Consider the following 10,615-nt stretch of genomic DNA (forward strand, 5'->3'; position numbering starts at 1 on the left):
TTTCAGGACTATAGCTCTATAATAGAGCTTGAAATCAGGTATGGTGATGCCTCCTGAAGTTCCTTTATTGTATAGGGATGTTTTGGCTATCCTGGGCCTTTTGTTTTTCCATATAAAGTTGATTAATGATCTTTCCAGGTCCTTGAAGAATTGTGATGGAATTTTGATAGGGATTGCATTGAATCTATAGACTGCTTTTGGCAAGATTGCCATTTTTATTATGTTGATCCTACCAATCCAAGAGCATGGGAGATCTTTCCATTTTCTGGTATCTTCTTTGATTTCATTCTTCAAAGACACAAAGTTTTTGATATACAGGTCTTTCACTTCCTTGGTTAACATTATCCCCAGATATTTGATGCTGTTTTTGGCTATTGTAAAAGGTGATGTTTCTCTGATTTCTTTCTCAGTCACTTCATCATCTGTATATAATAGGGCCACTGATTTTTTTGAGTTTACCTTGTATCCTGCCACTTTGCTGAAGCTGTTTATCAGCTCTAGGAGTAACCTTGCGGAGTTTTTGGGTCACATATGTAAACTATCATATCATCTGCAAATAATGAAAGCTTGACTTCTTCTTTTCCTATTTGTATCCCCTTTATCTCCTTTTGTTGTCTTATTGCTGTAGCTAGAACTTCAAGTACAATATTGAAGAGATATGGAGAGAGTGGACAGCCTTGTCTTGTTCCTGATTTTAGAGGAATTGCTTTGAGTTTCTCTCCATTTAGTTTGATGTTAGCTGTTGGTTTACTGTATATTGCTTTTATTATGTGCAGGTACGTTCCTGTTATCCCTGATCTCTCTAGGACCTTTATCATGAAGGGGTGCTGGATTTTGTCAAAGGCTTTTTCAGCATCTAGTGAGATGATCATGTGGTTTTTCTTTCGCAGATTGTTAATATGGTGGATTACATTGATAGATTTTCTAATGTTGAACCATCCCTGCATTCCTGGAATGAAGCCTACTTGATCATGGTGGATGATTTTTCTGATGTGTTCTTGAATCCGGACAGGATGGGAATGTAGAGAATGATATGGAGCCTGTCCTACTAGAGGAGGACTGCATTTATTCCAACGAAATGCTTTTTCTAATGCTTTCAAAAATATGCAATGGTAAAAACTTTTTCAACAAAAACTTTTTATTATGCAAAATAGCAGTAAATAAATCTCTTGCTGCAACTGAAGTTTTACCAGTACAACTTAAGAGTCATTTACATAAAACAGCTTTAACTCAGTAAACACTGAGTCAAAAATAGTTTTCAAATGCTAATAGACCATGTCTCTGCCAATTTCCTAGTCTGAGCACCATGGGTGTACTCAGATGGTAGCTTTAGGATGCTATTATTTGCTTAATTTGCTTGATGTCTTACCACTCGTTTCTATCTCTACATGAAGAGTACTCAGTTTTGTTTTTGATTCACTTTTTGTTTTGTTTGATTTGATTCTTGGGAACAAAATTATGTAAAAGGTGCTTAGGCATAATCATCTTACAATATAAAGTAGTCAAAAGTTTTTCTTTGGAAGTATTATTAATATCATAGATTCTTTGAATAAATGCTGTAAATACTAACTACAGTATTCTAGAGATGTTTAAATTTAGTGCTCTGACAAGCCATAATATTGTCTATGCTATCACTTCTGACTGTCGACTGTGTTATAATTCATTCTCTTTGCAAAACAAACCACCTATTCCTAACATCACCACTGCTAACAGTTTATGACTAACATCAGCAGCATAATTTTCTAAAAGAAACCATTTCATAAAGTAAGACTAACGTGGATTGATTAGAAAACTTCCTAGTCATCAAAGTAAACAGTCCAGTTCTTACGCATATCTGTGACCACAGCTTCTCCTTTTCTGCTGGGTTTTGTTCCTTTCAGTACTTAAAAAGCTTGTTAGGTACACATTTCTATTTCACTCAACCCTCAAGGGATAATAAAATTATCGGATATGTAGGAGTTCTTGAAGACTGTTTTTTAATAACTCTCCTACAAATAAAACTGGCAAACTAAAAACATGTTAATGCTCTTAAAATCAGAAAGAACAAAACTTTTATTTAAACAAAATTATTTGTGTTCTTAAGTATTTGTAACCCAAGGCCATAAGGGATTTTCTTGCTGTAGATTATGACTTTTCTACCTAGATTTTTTTATTAACTGTAATTGTGATAATTTTAATGAGTTTGAAACATAAGCAAATGACAAAAATATTCAATCAGATAAATCAGGTTTTTCTTATGAAAAATATTCACCAGCATATTAAACCTAATGAAGTCTTCATGCAATAATAAAGACTTAGAGATTCTAAAGTTTGGCAAGCATTAATAATTTATTTGGGACAATGGGATTATGTCAGGCATGGGTGTCAAGAGATTCTACTAAATTCCTGTGAGCTTCCAAAGAAAATGATATCCTAGACATTGTGTAACAAAAATTATATTTTCCTGATACATTTCATGATAATTTTGTCATTTAAAAATGTTTACAGTTTCTGAAATACTTTCTTTTAAAATATTTTAATAACTCCATCTCTGTCAATGGGTTCCAGGAGTGTTTAGCTGTGGGTGTCTGTCTCTGCTTCCATCACTCACTGGATGAAGGTTCTAGGATGGCATATAAGGTAGTCATCAACCTTATCATCAAGGAGGGGCTATTAATGTAGTCTCTCCACTGTTGCTTAGTCTGCCAATTGGTGTTATCCTTGTAGATCTCTGGAGATATCATTAGTGTCAGCTCTCTCCTTAAGCCTATAATGACTCCATCTATTATGGTGATGAGCAAAAGGGTCAAGACTGTGCTGCTGAAACCCACAAAGACAGCTGACCTGACAAGGGGGAGCTCTTGAACCCCAGACTGATGGCTGAGAGGCCAAGAGGAGCAGATCTAGATTCCATGAATGTAGTGTCAGTGAGGAAGCCTCAGAAATCTCTGGGGTCAAATACCTTAAGGAAAAACAGGTTTGAAAAGAAAAAAATAGATACAGAAAGCAAAATTGTTAAAGAAAATAAAATAGTGCACATGGTATTGGAAAAGAATATTGTGTTAATGCTATTGACCACATCAAGCAATTAAACTAAGTCAGCTGCTTTGGGAGCCCACTCCACATGGAGGGATGCTTTCTCAGCTTGGACACATGGGGAAGGGCCTAGGTCCTGCCATGGATAAATGACAGACTATAGAGACACCCCCAAAGAGGGCCTGACCCTCCCTGGGGAATGATGGGGGGATTGGGTAGGGGCTGGGGACGGGCTGGTGGAGGGACAAGGGAGAAGGGTAGGAGAGGGAGGTGGGATTGACTTGTGAAGCATGCATGTTTCTAATTTAAATAAAAACATACCAAGAAAAAACGAGAGGGAACAGCAGCCTTAACCCTTACAGAAATATTGGTAACTACTTTTCCTAAGTGATAGAGGATCACGTTCTTCTGGTGTACAGTGACAAGTTAAATTGCCTTGTTCTTCTTGAAAGACTTCATACCAAACTCAAGTAAAACCACTTGATCACACACAAAAGTGAAGACAAGAAAATCAGGGGTGGATTTCTTGAGTGGAAAGATTACAGTGGGAGAGGTAAGGGTATGAGAGAAAGGAACTGGGAAGACCAAAGTGACTAAAATGCATTGTGTGAATGTATGAAACTGTCAAATAAAAATAATGGGAAAAAAAGAGAAAGAAACTATCATGCAAACCATTCCCAATTTCTTCAAATTAAAATATAACAGATATGCTAAAGCTTTAGAATCACATTATTTATTCAATGGATCCAAAATAAGATAGCAGTAGATAGAAAAGCCAGGGAAAAAGAAGTGGCATACATTATTATAGTAAGGAATAGGAATCATAGAAATGATACCATTCTGAATTTTGAGGTGCACAGCAACAGTATTTGATTTTTCGTCTTTCTCCCCTTTGCCTCAGCATACCTTCATGTTGATCATACAGTTATAAAAAATAATGTTGAATTCTGAGACAGGAGGCATAGTAGATGAAAATCTCTTAAACCTCATAGTGATTGGAAAACAAGTTTCGAAAGTAAAAAAATACCTAAAGTTATGCATCTAACCTGCTAACTTCATTCTTTACTACATTCTGGAGAGAATTTCCAAATAGGGTCATTGTAGATGCCACCATTAGGTTATTGAATAAAAGATGCTTTGACTGGCAAACTGGATGTAGTGTCATTTGCGTTTATTTTTATATTGATGTCTCTGTTGCATTCAATGTGGATTATTAATTATTTTTCTTGTATTTCAGGTCACTGAGTATATTGATTCATAAGACCCATCATGAATTTTCCATTTATTTACAAGTTATTTGCCTCATATTATTTACTTTTGACACATAAATTTAGTTTCATCTTTACTATTTTTCTTTAACATAATCAAATATACATAAGTAATAGAACAGTATGAGCACACATAACTTGTTTGAATATTTGCCTTTGTTTAATGACTGAGAGTATAGCAATGAAAATAGTTTCAACTCAACTGTCCACTTTCTAGTCTGAAACTCAAAACAGTAATTCTATTTGAGTTGCTATTGAAACTCCATGTAGTCATTTCTGAAGCAAAAATAAGAATAAGTTGGAGAAAGTAGGGACACCCCTTTATTTCCTTCTCCAGTAATATCTTTAATTTCCCTACCCTAAGGGTAGAACTGTAGCAGAATTAAAGCGTTTGTCTAGCATGAATATGAACAACACCATGCCTTCAATTTACAACACTGAGTAACAAAACAACAACAACAACAACAAAATAACACTGGTTTAACTGAGCAGTTTGGGGAAAGTTCAGTAACCAGCAAAGGCAGTCTGTATTTTATACCATCAGTAGATTTTGCCAAGGAAATGATGCAGGGAAAATTATTTTTCTACAGACCATCTTATTTACATAAATGTATTAACTATTATCCATCCATGCACAGTCATAAGTGTTGGGGGCAGGACATGACAAAAACCTGTCTCTAAGCAGGGAAATATATTCTGTGACAACCTGATGTTGCCTTATAGATCCATTTCTAAGGAGTGTAATCTCCAGCTACAGCGATTGCACTCTGACATGTTTCAGGCCATTTGTTCTGAGTTCACGCTTTAGGTTTGCTTCTTCCTGTCACTGACTAAGTAAGACAGAGATAGTAAAGAAATCCCATTCCTAGTGTATGTACTGAAGCAGTGAAGGAATAGTACCACTAAAAAACTCTCTAGTACCCTAGATCCATGTGACCATCTGAGACACTTCATCTTTTTCTTCTGTCCCCCTTTCCTTACTGGTAATAATTGCCATTAAGATTGGGCAGCTTTTTAGAGTCTCTCAGTCCCTCTCTCAATGCTCAAAGGAATTGCCTTTGACAGTTCTCCTAAATGAGTTATTTAATTTTGTCTTCTGTGTCTCAGAAATTGCAATTTAACTCACAGAAGAGGGAGAAATGTAATGTGTTATAGCATGTTACTTGTTTATAAGAAGTATGCATAAAGGAATTAAGAGGTAAGACAGGAAGCAAGAATTAACTACTCCAGTGCACATGGACACCAGAGCTGATAGTGCTCGGGGGTGCAGTGGAAACCTGCAGGAGCACCAGCAGGACCCTAGATTTGACATTTTAAATGTTGGGCTTGCTGGTCCAATTCAGTGGGAGACTGGATCCAGAGAAATGAAAACAGTTTTTTTCTTTCTTATTCACGGTAAAGTTGCTTCCATTCATTTTAAACCCTGCTGTTTAAGATAAATGGGGTCAAATGTGGAGTTTATTCCTTTTAACTGTTGCAAAAAATAGATGATGTGCCTCTTAAGTCACACCTGGAATATTCTATAAGTGAAGCCTATCACAAGTTTACATTACTAATTCTCTTTAGCTTAGTTTTCCATTTCTCATTTAAATAAAATGTGTTTCTTTTAAGTGATTACATACCATATGTAAAGCAGTAAGAACTGCGTATATCACCAAAGGAAACAAAACAAGTATTGGTTATTATTATGTGAATAAGTTCAAAGCAGTCAAGGAAAGAAGTATGTCTCCAATTCTATAATTGTGGCTACCTGAATATTTGTAGACAGAAGTTACTGAAAGCTCTTGACTTTAATAACAGCACTTGATTTAAAGACTTCTATACTTATAATTTCACTACCTAGTCATCTACTATTAAAAATGATCAGAACTATGTGCACCCATATTGACTTACATATTGTAAGGGTGAATTTTATTTTATTTACCAAGTAATTACTCAGTTTTTAATGGAAAATGAATTATTTTATGCAATATATTTTGTTACAGCTGCACTTCTCATCTTCTCCCAGATATCCCCAACCTGTCAGTAGATCCAACTCCAGTCATCTCTGTGTCTCTGTCTCTCTCAATGGCAAAAAAATAGAATAAAACCAATCAAACAAATCTAAAAATAATAGAAAAAGTAAAAGCATGATAAACACATACACATTCAGAGACACCACAGAAAACACACAAAAACAGTAAATTAGAAACTATGGTATACAAGCAATCAATCAGCAAGATAAAAAATGTCCAAGTAATGCATTATAAGAAAAAAATGCCAAAAAATGCCTTTGAATTCATTTCATGTTGGCCACCTCTTGGAGAAACTAGTTTTTCCTTTGCTAGTTGATTCTGTGGGGTTTTGTGGTAAGAAATAGTAGTCATATTTATCCCTGTTGTAATATTGAGAAATGTATATAACTGGAGGTAATTTTAAAGTCAGTCTCAAAGACATAAATACTGCATATTTTCTGTTTTAGTTCTTAGATCTTATATAGATACATAGTAGAATGAATGTACTATGAGACAGGCAGATACATGTTACAATGTATAGGTGTGCATTTGTTTGAAATATATGTGACTCCTATAGGGAGTGGCACTATGACAAGGTGTGGCCTTCTTGAAGTAGATGTAGTCTTGTTGGAGAACATGTATCAATGTGGAGGCTCAAGCTCCCCTCAAGTGTGCCTTTTAGACCATTATCTGTTTCCTGAGATATGTACGACTCTCAGATACTACTCCAGCATCATCATGTCTGCCTGCATGCCACCATGATCCCTGTTATGATGATAGTGGCCTGAACTAATAAACCTGTAAGCTAGCTACCCCAGTTAAATATTTTCATTTATAAGAGTTATCACGGCCATGATGTTCCTTTGTGTCAATAAAAACTCTAAGGCAATAGAAAACAAAGGGGTGGAATGCCAGCAATGGAAGATGGCAGCCACCACAGGCTCAGGAGTAAAAGACACTCGAAATTTCCAACTGTTGGAAGAGCTGGAATGAGGCCAGAAAGGAGTTGGTGACAGAACAGTTAGCTGGTATCTGTAAATTCCCGATTGTTGGAAGAGCTGGAAGGAGGCCTAGGAAGGAGTAGGCTACCGCTGGAGTCCAGAGGACTACGAAGACATGACACTTATGAAGACATGAGACTTATGAGATGGACAGGGATGATAATTGGGCCTCCAAGAACAATTGATGAAAACTGAATACACAGCCTTAAAATAGGATGTGGGCCTAGATTCCTAGAGGCTCCCCTGAGTGTAAGATTTGTAACAAAAGTCAATATGAGAGTCGTGAGTAGTTCAAGTGGAGTGATAGATCCAAGGGCAATGGCAGTGCTGACAAACAGGCAGAATTCCCACAGCATCAAAGTCATCCTGCAAGAGCTTCAACAAGGCCCTGATGATGTCAAAAGAGAACACTGTTGGGGCCTAGACCTCACAGGGTCTCTGAGTTGTTTGTCAGCTAATAGCCACAGGTGCATCCTGTTTTCTAGTCCTGGCTTACTGTCCCCACATTGCCCCACTGACATCAATATCTAGCAGGAGGAAAACACACTCTCTTCCACCTGGGGTTTTTCTACTGTGTTGTAAGACTATATATAAGACTGCTCCCTCCTATAAGAGAGAGGCCTCTTAGAACTTGCAAAATAAAGACACTTCTTAGTACAAACAGCTGGACATCTGGTCTTTCTTTTCCTGATACCTCAGAGTTGCTTGTGGCACAGGCGCTGCAATTTGAGGTCCCACTGAGATCCAGAGAGACTTGGAAAGACTGGGAAAGATCGGCCAGAAAGAAGACTCGGGAAAGGAGAGACTCGAGAAAGAAAAGAATTAAAAACAGTTAACTCAACTTGTAACAGTAAAATTGAATGGTCAAATCCTCAGGCTTTTGTTTGAGAAATCACCTTCAAAGAGAAGGTGTATTAAATTAATCTCCAGCCTTTCGCCTGATCCAATGAGGTCAGGAAAGTAAAGGGGAACTGAGAGATTGTCCTCAAAGGCTGGCCAGCAAGTAAGGCTATGAGGGTGTATTGGAAAGGGGTACCAAGTTATGGGTACCAGGTTAAATCTCCAGTACTTTGCCTACAAGGTCCGGAAAGAAAGGGGAACCTGAGAGATCGCCCTCAATTGGAGGGTGGATTGAGTAAATCTTAAGGCTTTTGCCTGAGAGATCATCCTTGGTTGGAGGATGGATTGAAAATAGGTGAATTGAAAACTGGTAACAGTTAGTAAATGAGATACTGGTATTAAGTGAAAGAAAAGAAAAAGGTAAAAGTATATGGAATGGAAAATACATGGAGAGACTGGATACTGCGTGCTGTTGTGTTGTCTTTCAACTATTTAATTGCTAAGAAAGAAACAAGAACTACTAAAAGACATTTGATTACCAATGTTGCTGAAATAATCCTACTTACATATTTTGAAAATGCTTTGACTTCTAAATTTAAATATAAGGACAGGTTACTTGGGGAAAAATTCTTCTTTTGTTTCCACAGAAAATAAAAAGCTGTGAGTTCCTTCCAGACTAGTATGGTTTGATGAAGCAAGATCCCTGGAAGCAGTGGCATAAGTTATTCAACGTCTAAAACAGCTAAGATGATACATCCTTACAGCAAAAATAAGTACTTATACAGGTTTTTTTTTTGTCATGATCCCCCTGGTATTTCAATGCCCCCTAACAGCAGGAAGTAGATTGGAAAGAACTACGACCACATTCCCAAATATTGTGTATGTTTGTTCTTTCCAATCTACTTCCTGCTGTTAGGAGTTGGTTATTGCTACAAATTTAAGGTCAATTTTGTGAGTCATTTCTAAAAACCTTTTACAAGGAGTGGGTATGGCTGTAGCTCATGAGAAAAATAGCAAAAGCCTACAACATGGCCTGAGAGCCAAAAAAAATGTGTATGGAACATTCTATAGAGTAGCAAACAGTTCAAACAAAATTTCAAAATAAAAGGGGGAGATGCTGGGGTGTGGTGCTGCAGAACATGAAGCTACCAGAGCCGCCAGGAGGACAGTATTATAGCAGTTTGTCACCAAGGCCCCAGCCTCCCCTCCCCAATCCAACCTAACTCTGATTTTCCACACTAGTGAATTTTCTAGATTCATCTTGTAGACTTCCAAGTACCAGAGAGGAAGCTCCACTAGGACTTCATCCTGAGACACTGCTCTGGTAACTAATTTCTTGTCCATTTGAAATACCTAAGTTGTGCTGTGTAACATCTGTCGAGTGTAACCACTAGCTGCCTAGTTGAACTTCTGGGATCAAGAAAGTGAGTTAATATCGGTTTCCTAACCTAACCCAAGGAAAATAACTACACTCACAAAGACAGAGGCAATAGATAATCACACTTTACCTAATACCAAAAGAAAAAGGAAGGAGAACCTAACACATTAACATTAAATCAAACACAAACAAGAATCATCAATCAGTGGTCATTAAGATCCCTCAATGTCAATGGTCTCAACTTGGCTATAAAAAGACACAGACTAGCACAATGGATACGTAGACAGAACCCATACATCCGCTGCATACAAGAAACACATCTCAACGTCAAAGACAGATGTTACCTCAGAGCAAAGAGTTGGCAAAAGATTTTCCAATCCAATGGACTCAAGAAACAAGCTGGTGTAGCAATCCTAATATCTAACAAATTAGACTTCAAATTAAAATCAATCAAAAGTGATGAAGAAGGACATTTCATATTCATCAAATGAAAAGTCCATCAAGATGAAGTCTCAGTTTTGAACATCTATGCCCCAAATACAAAGCCACCCACATTCGTGAAAGAAACATTACTAAAGCTCAAATCACACATAAATTCTCACACAATAGTAGTAGGAGACTTCAACACTCTGCTTTCACCATTAGACAGGACCTCCAGAAAGAAACTTAACAAAGAAAATAAGAAGTAGAAGAACTTGTTTAACTGAGTTTAACAGACATCTATAGATCATTCCACACAAACAAAACGGGATATACCTTTTTTTGGCACCACATGGAACCTTCTCTAAAATTGATCACATAATAGGAAACAATTTAAATCTCCACAGATACAAAAAAATTGAATAAACCCCTGTATCTTATCAGACCGCCATGCATTAAAATTAGAATTCAATAATAACACAAATCACAAAAACCTTACAAACTCATGGAAATTGAATAATGCACAATTGCACCATCCATGGGTAAAGGAAGAAATAAAAAAGAAATTAAAGACTTCATGGAATTCTAAGAGTGAAGTCACAATATATTCAAACTTATGGGACACTCTGAAAGCAAAGCTGAGAGAAAAGTTCATAGCACTAAGTGTCCCCATGAAGAAACTGGAGAAGAGTCACACTA

The 10,615-nt window shown here is 36.9% G+C and overlaps 1 pseudogene; it reads left to right on the forward strand.

Moving 5' to 3' along the window:
- Positions 1-7,201: 7,201 nt before the first annotated feature.
- On the forward strand, positions 7,202-9,341 carry LOC121141838 (annotated as a pseudogene).
- Positions 9,342-10,615: the final 1,274 nt, after the last annotated feature.

Source organism: Mesocricetus auratus, unplaced genomic scaffold (genome assembly GCF_017639785.1).
Source record: "Mesocricetus auratus isolate SY011 unplaced genomic scaffold, BCM_Maur_2.0 Super-Scaffold_100008, whole genome shotgun sequence".
NCBI lineage: Eukaryota > Metazoa > Chordata > Mammalia > Rodentia > Cricetidae > Mesocricetus > Mesocricetus auratus.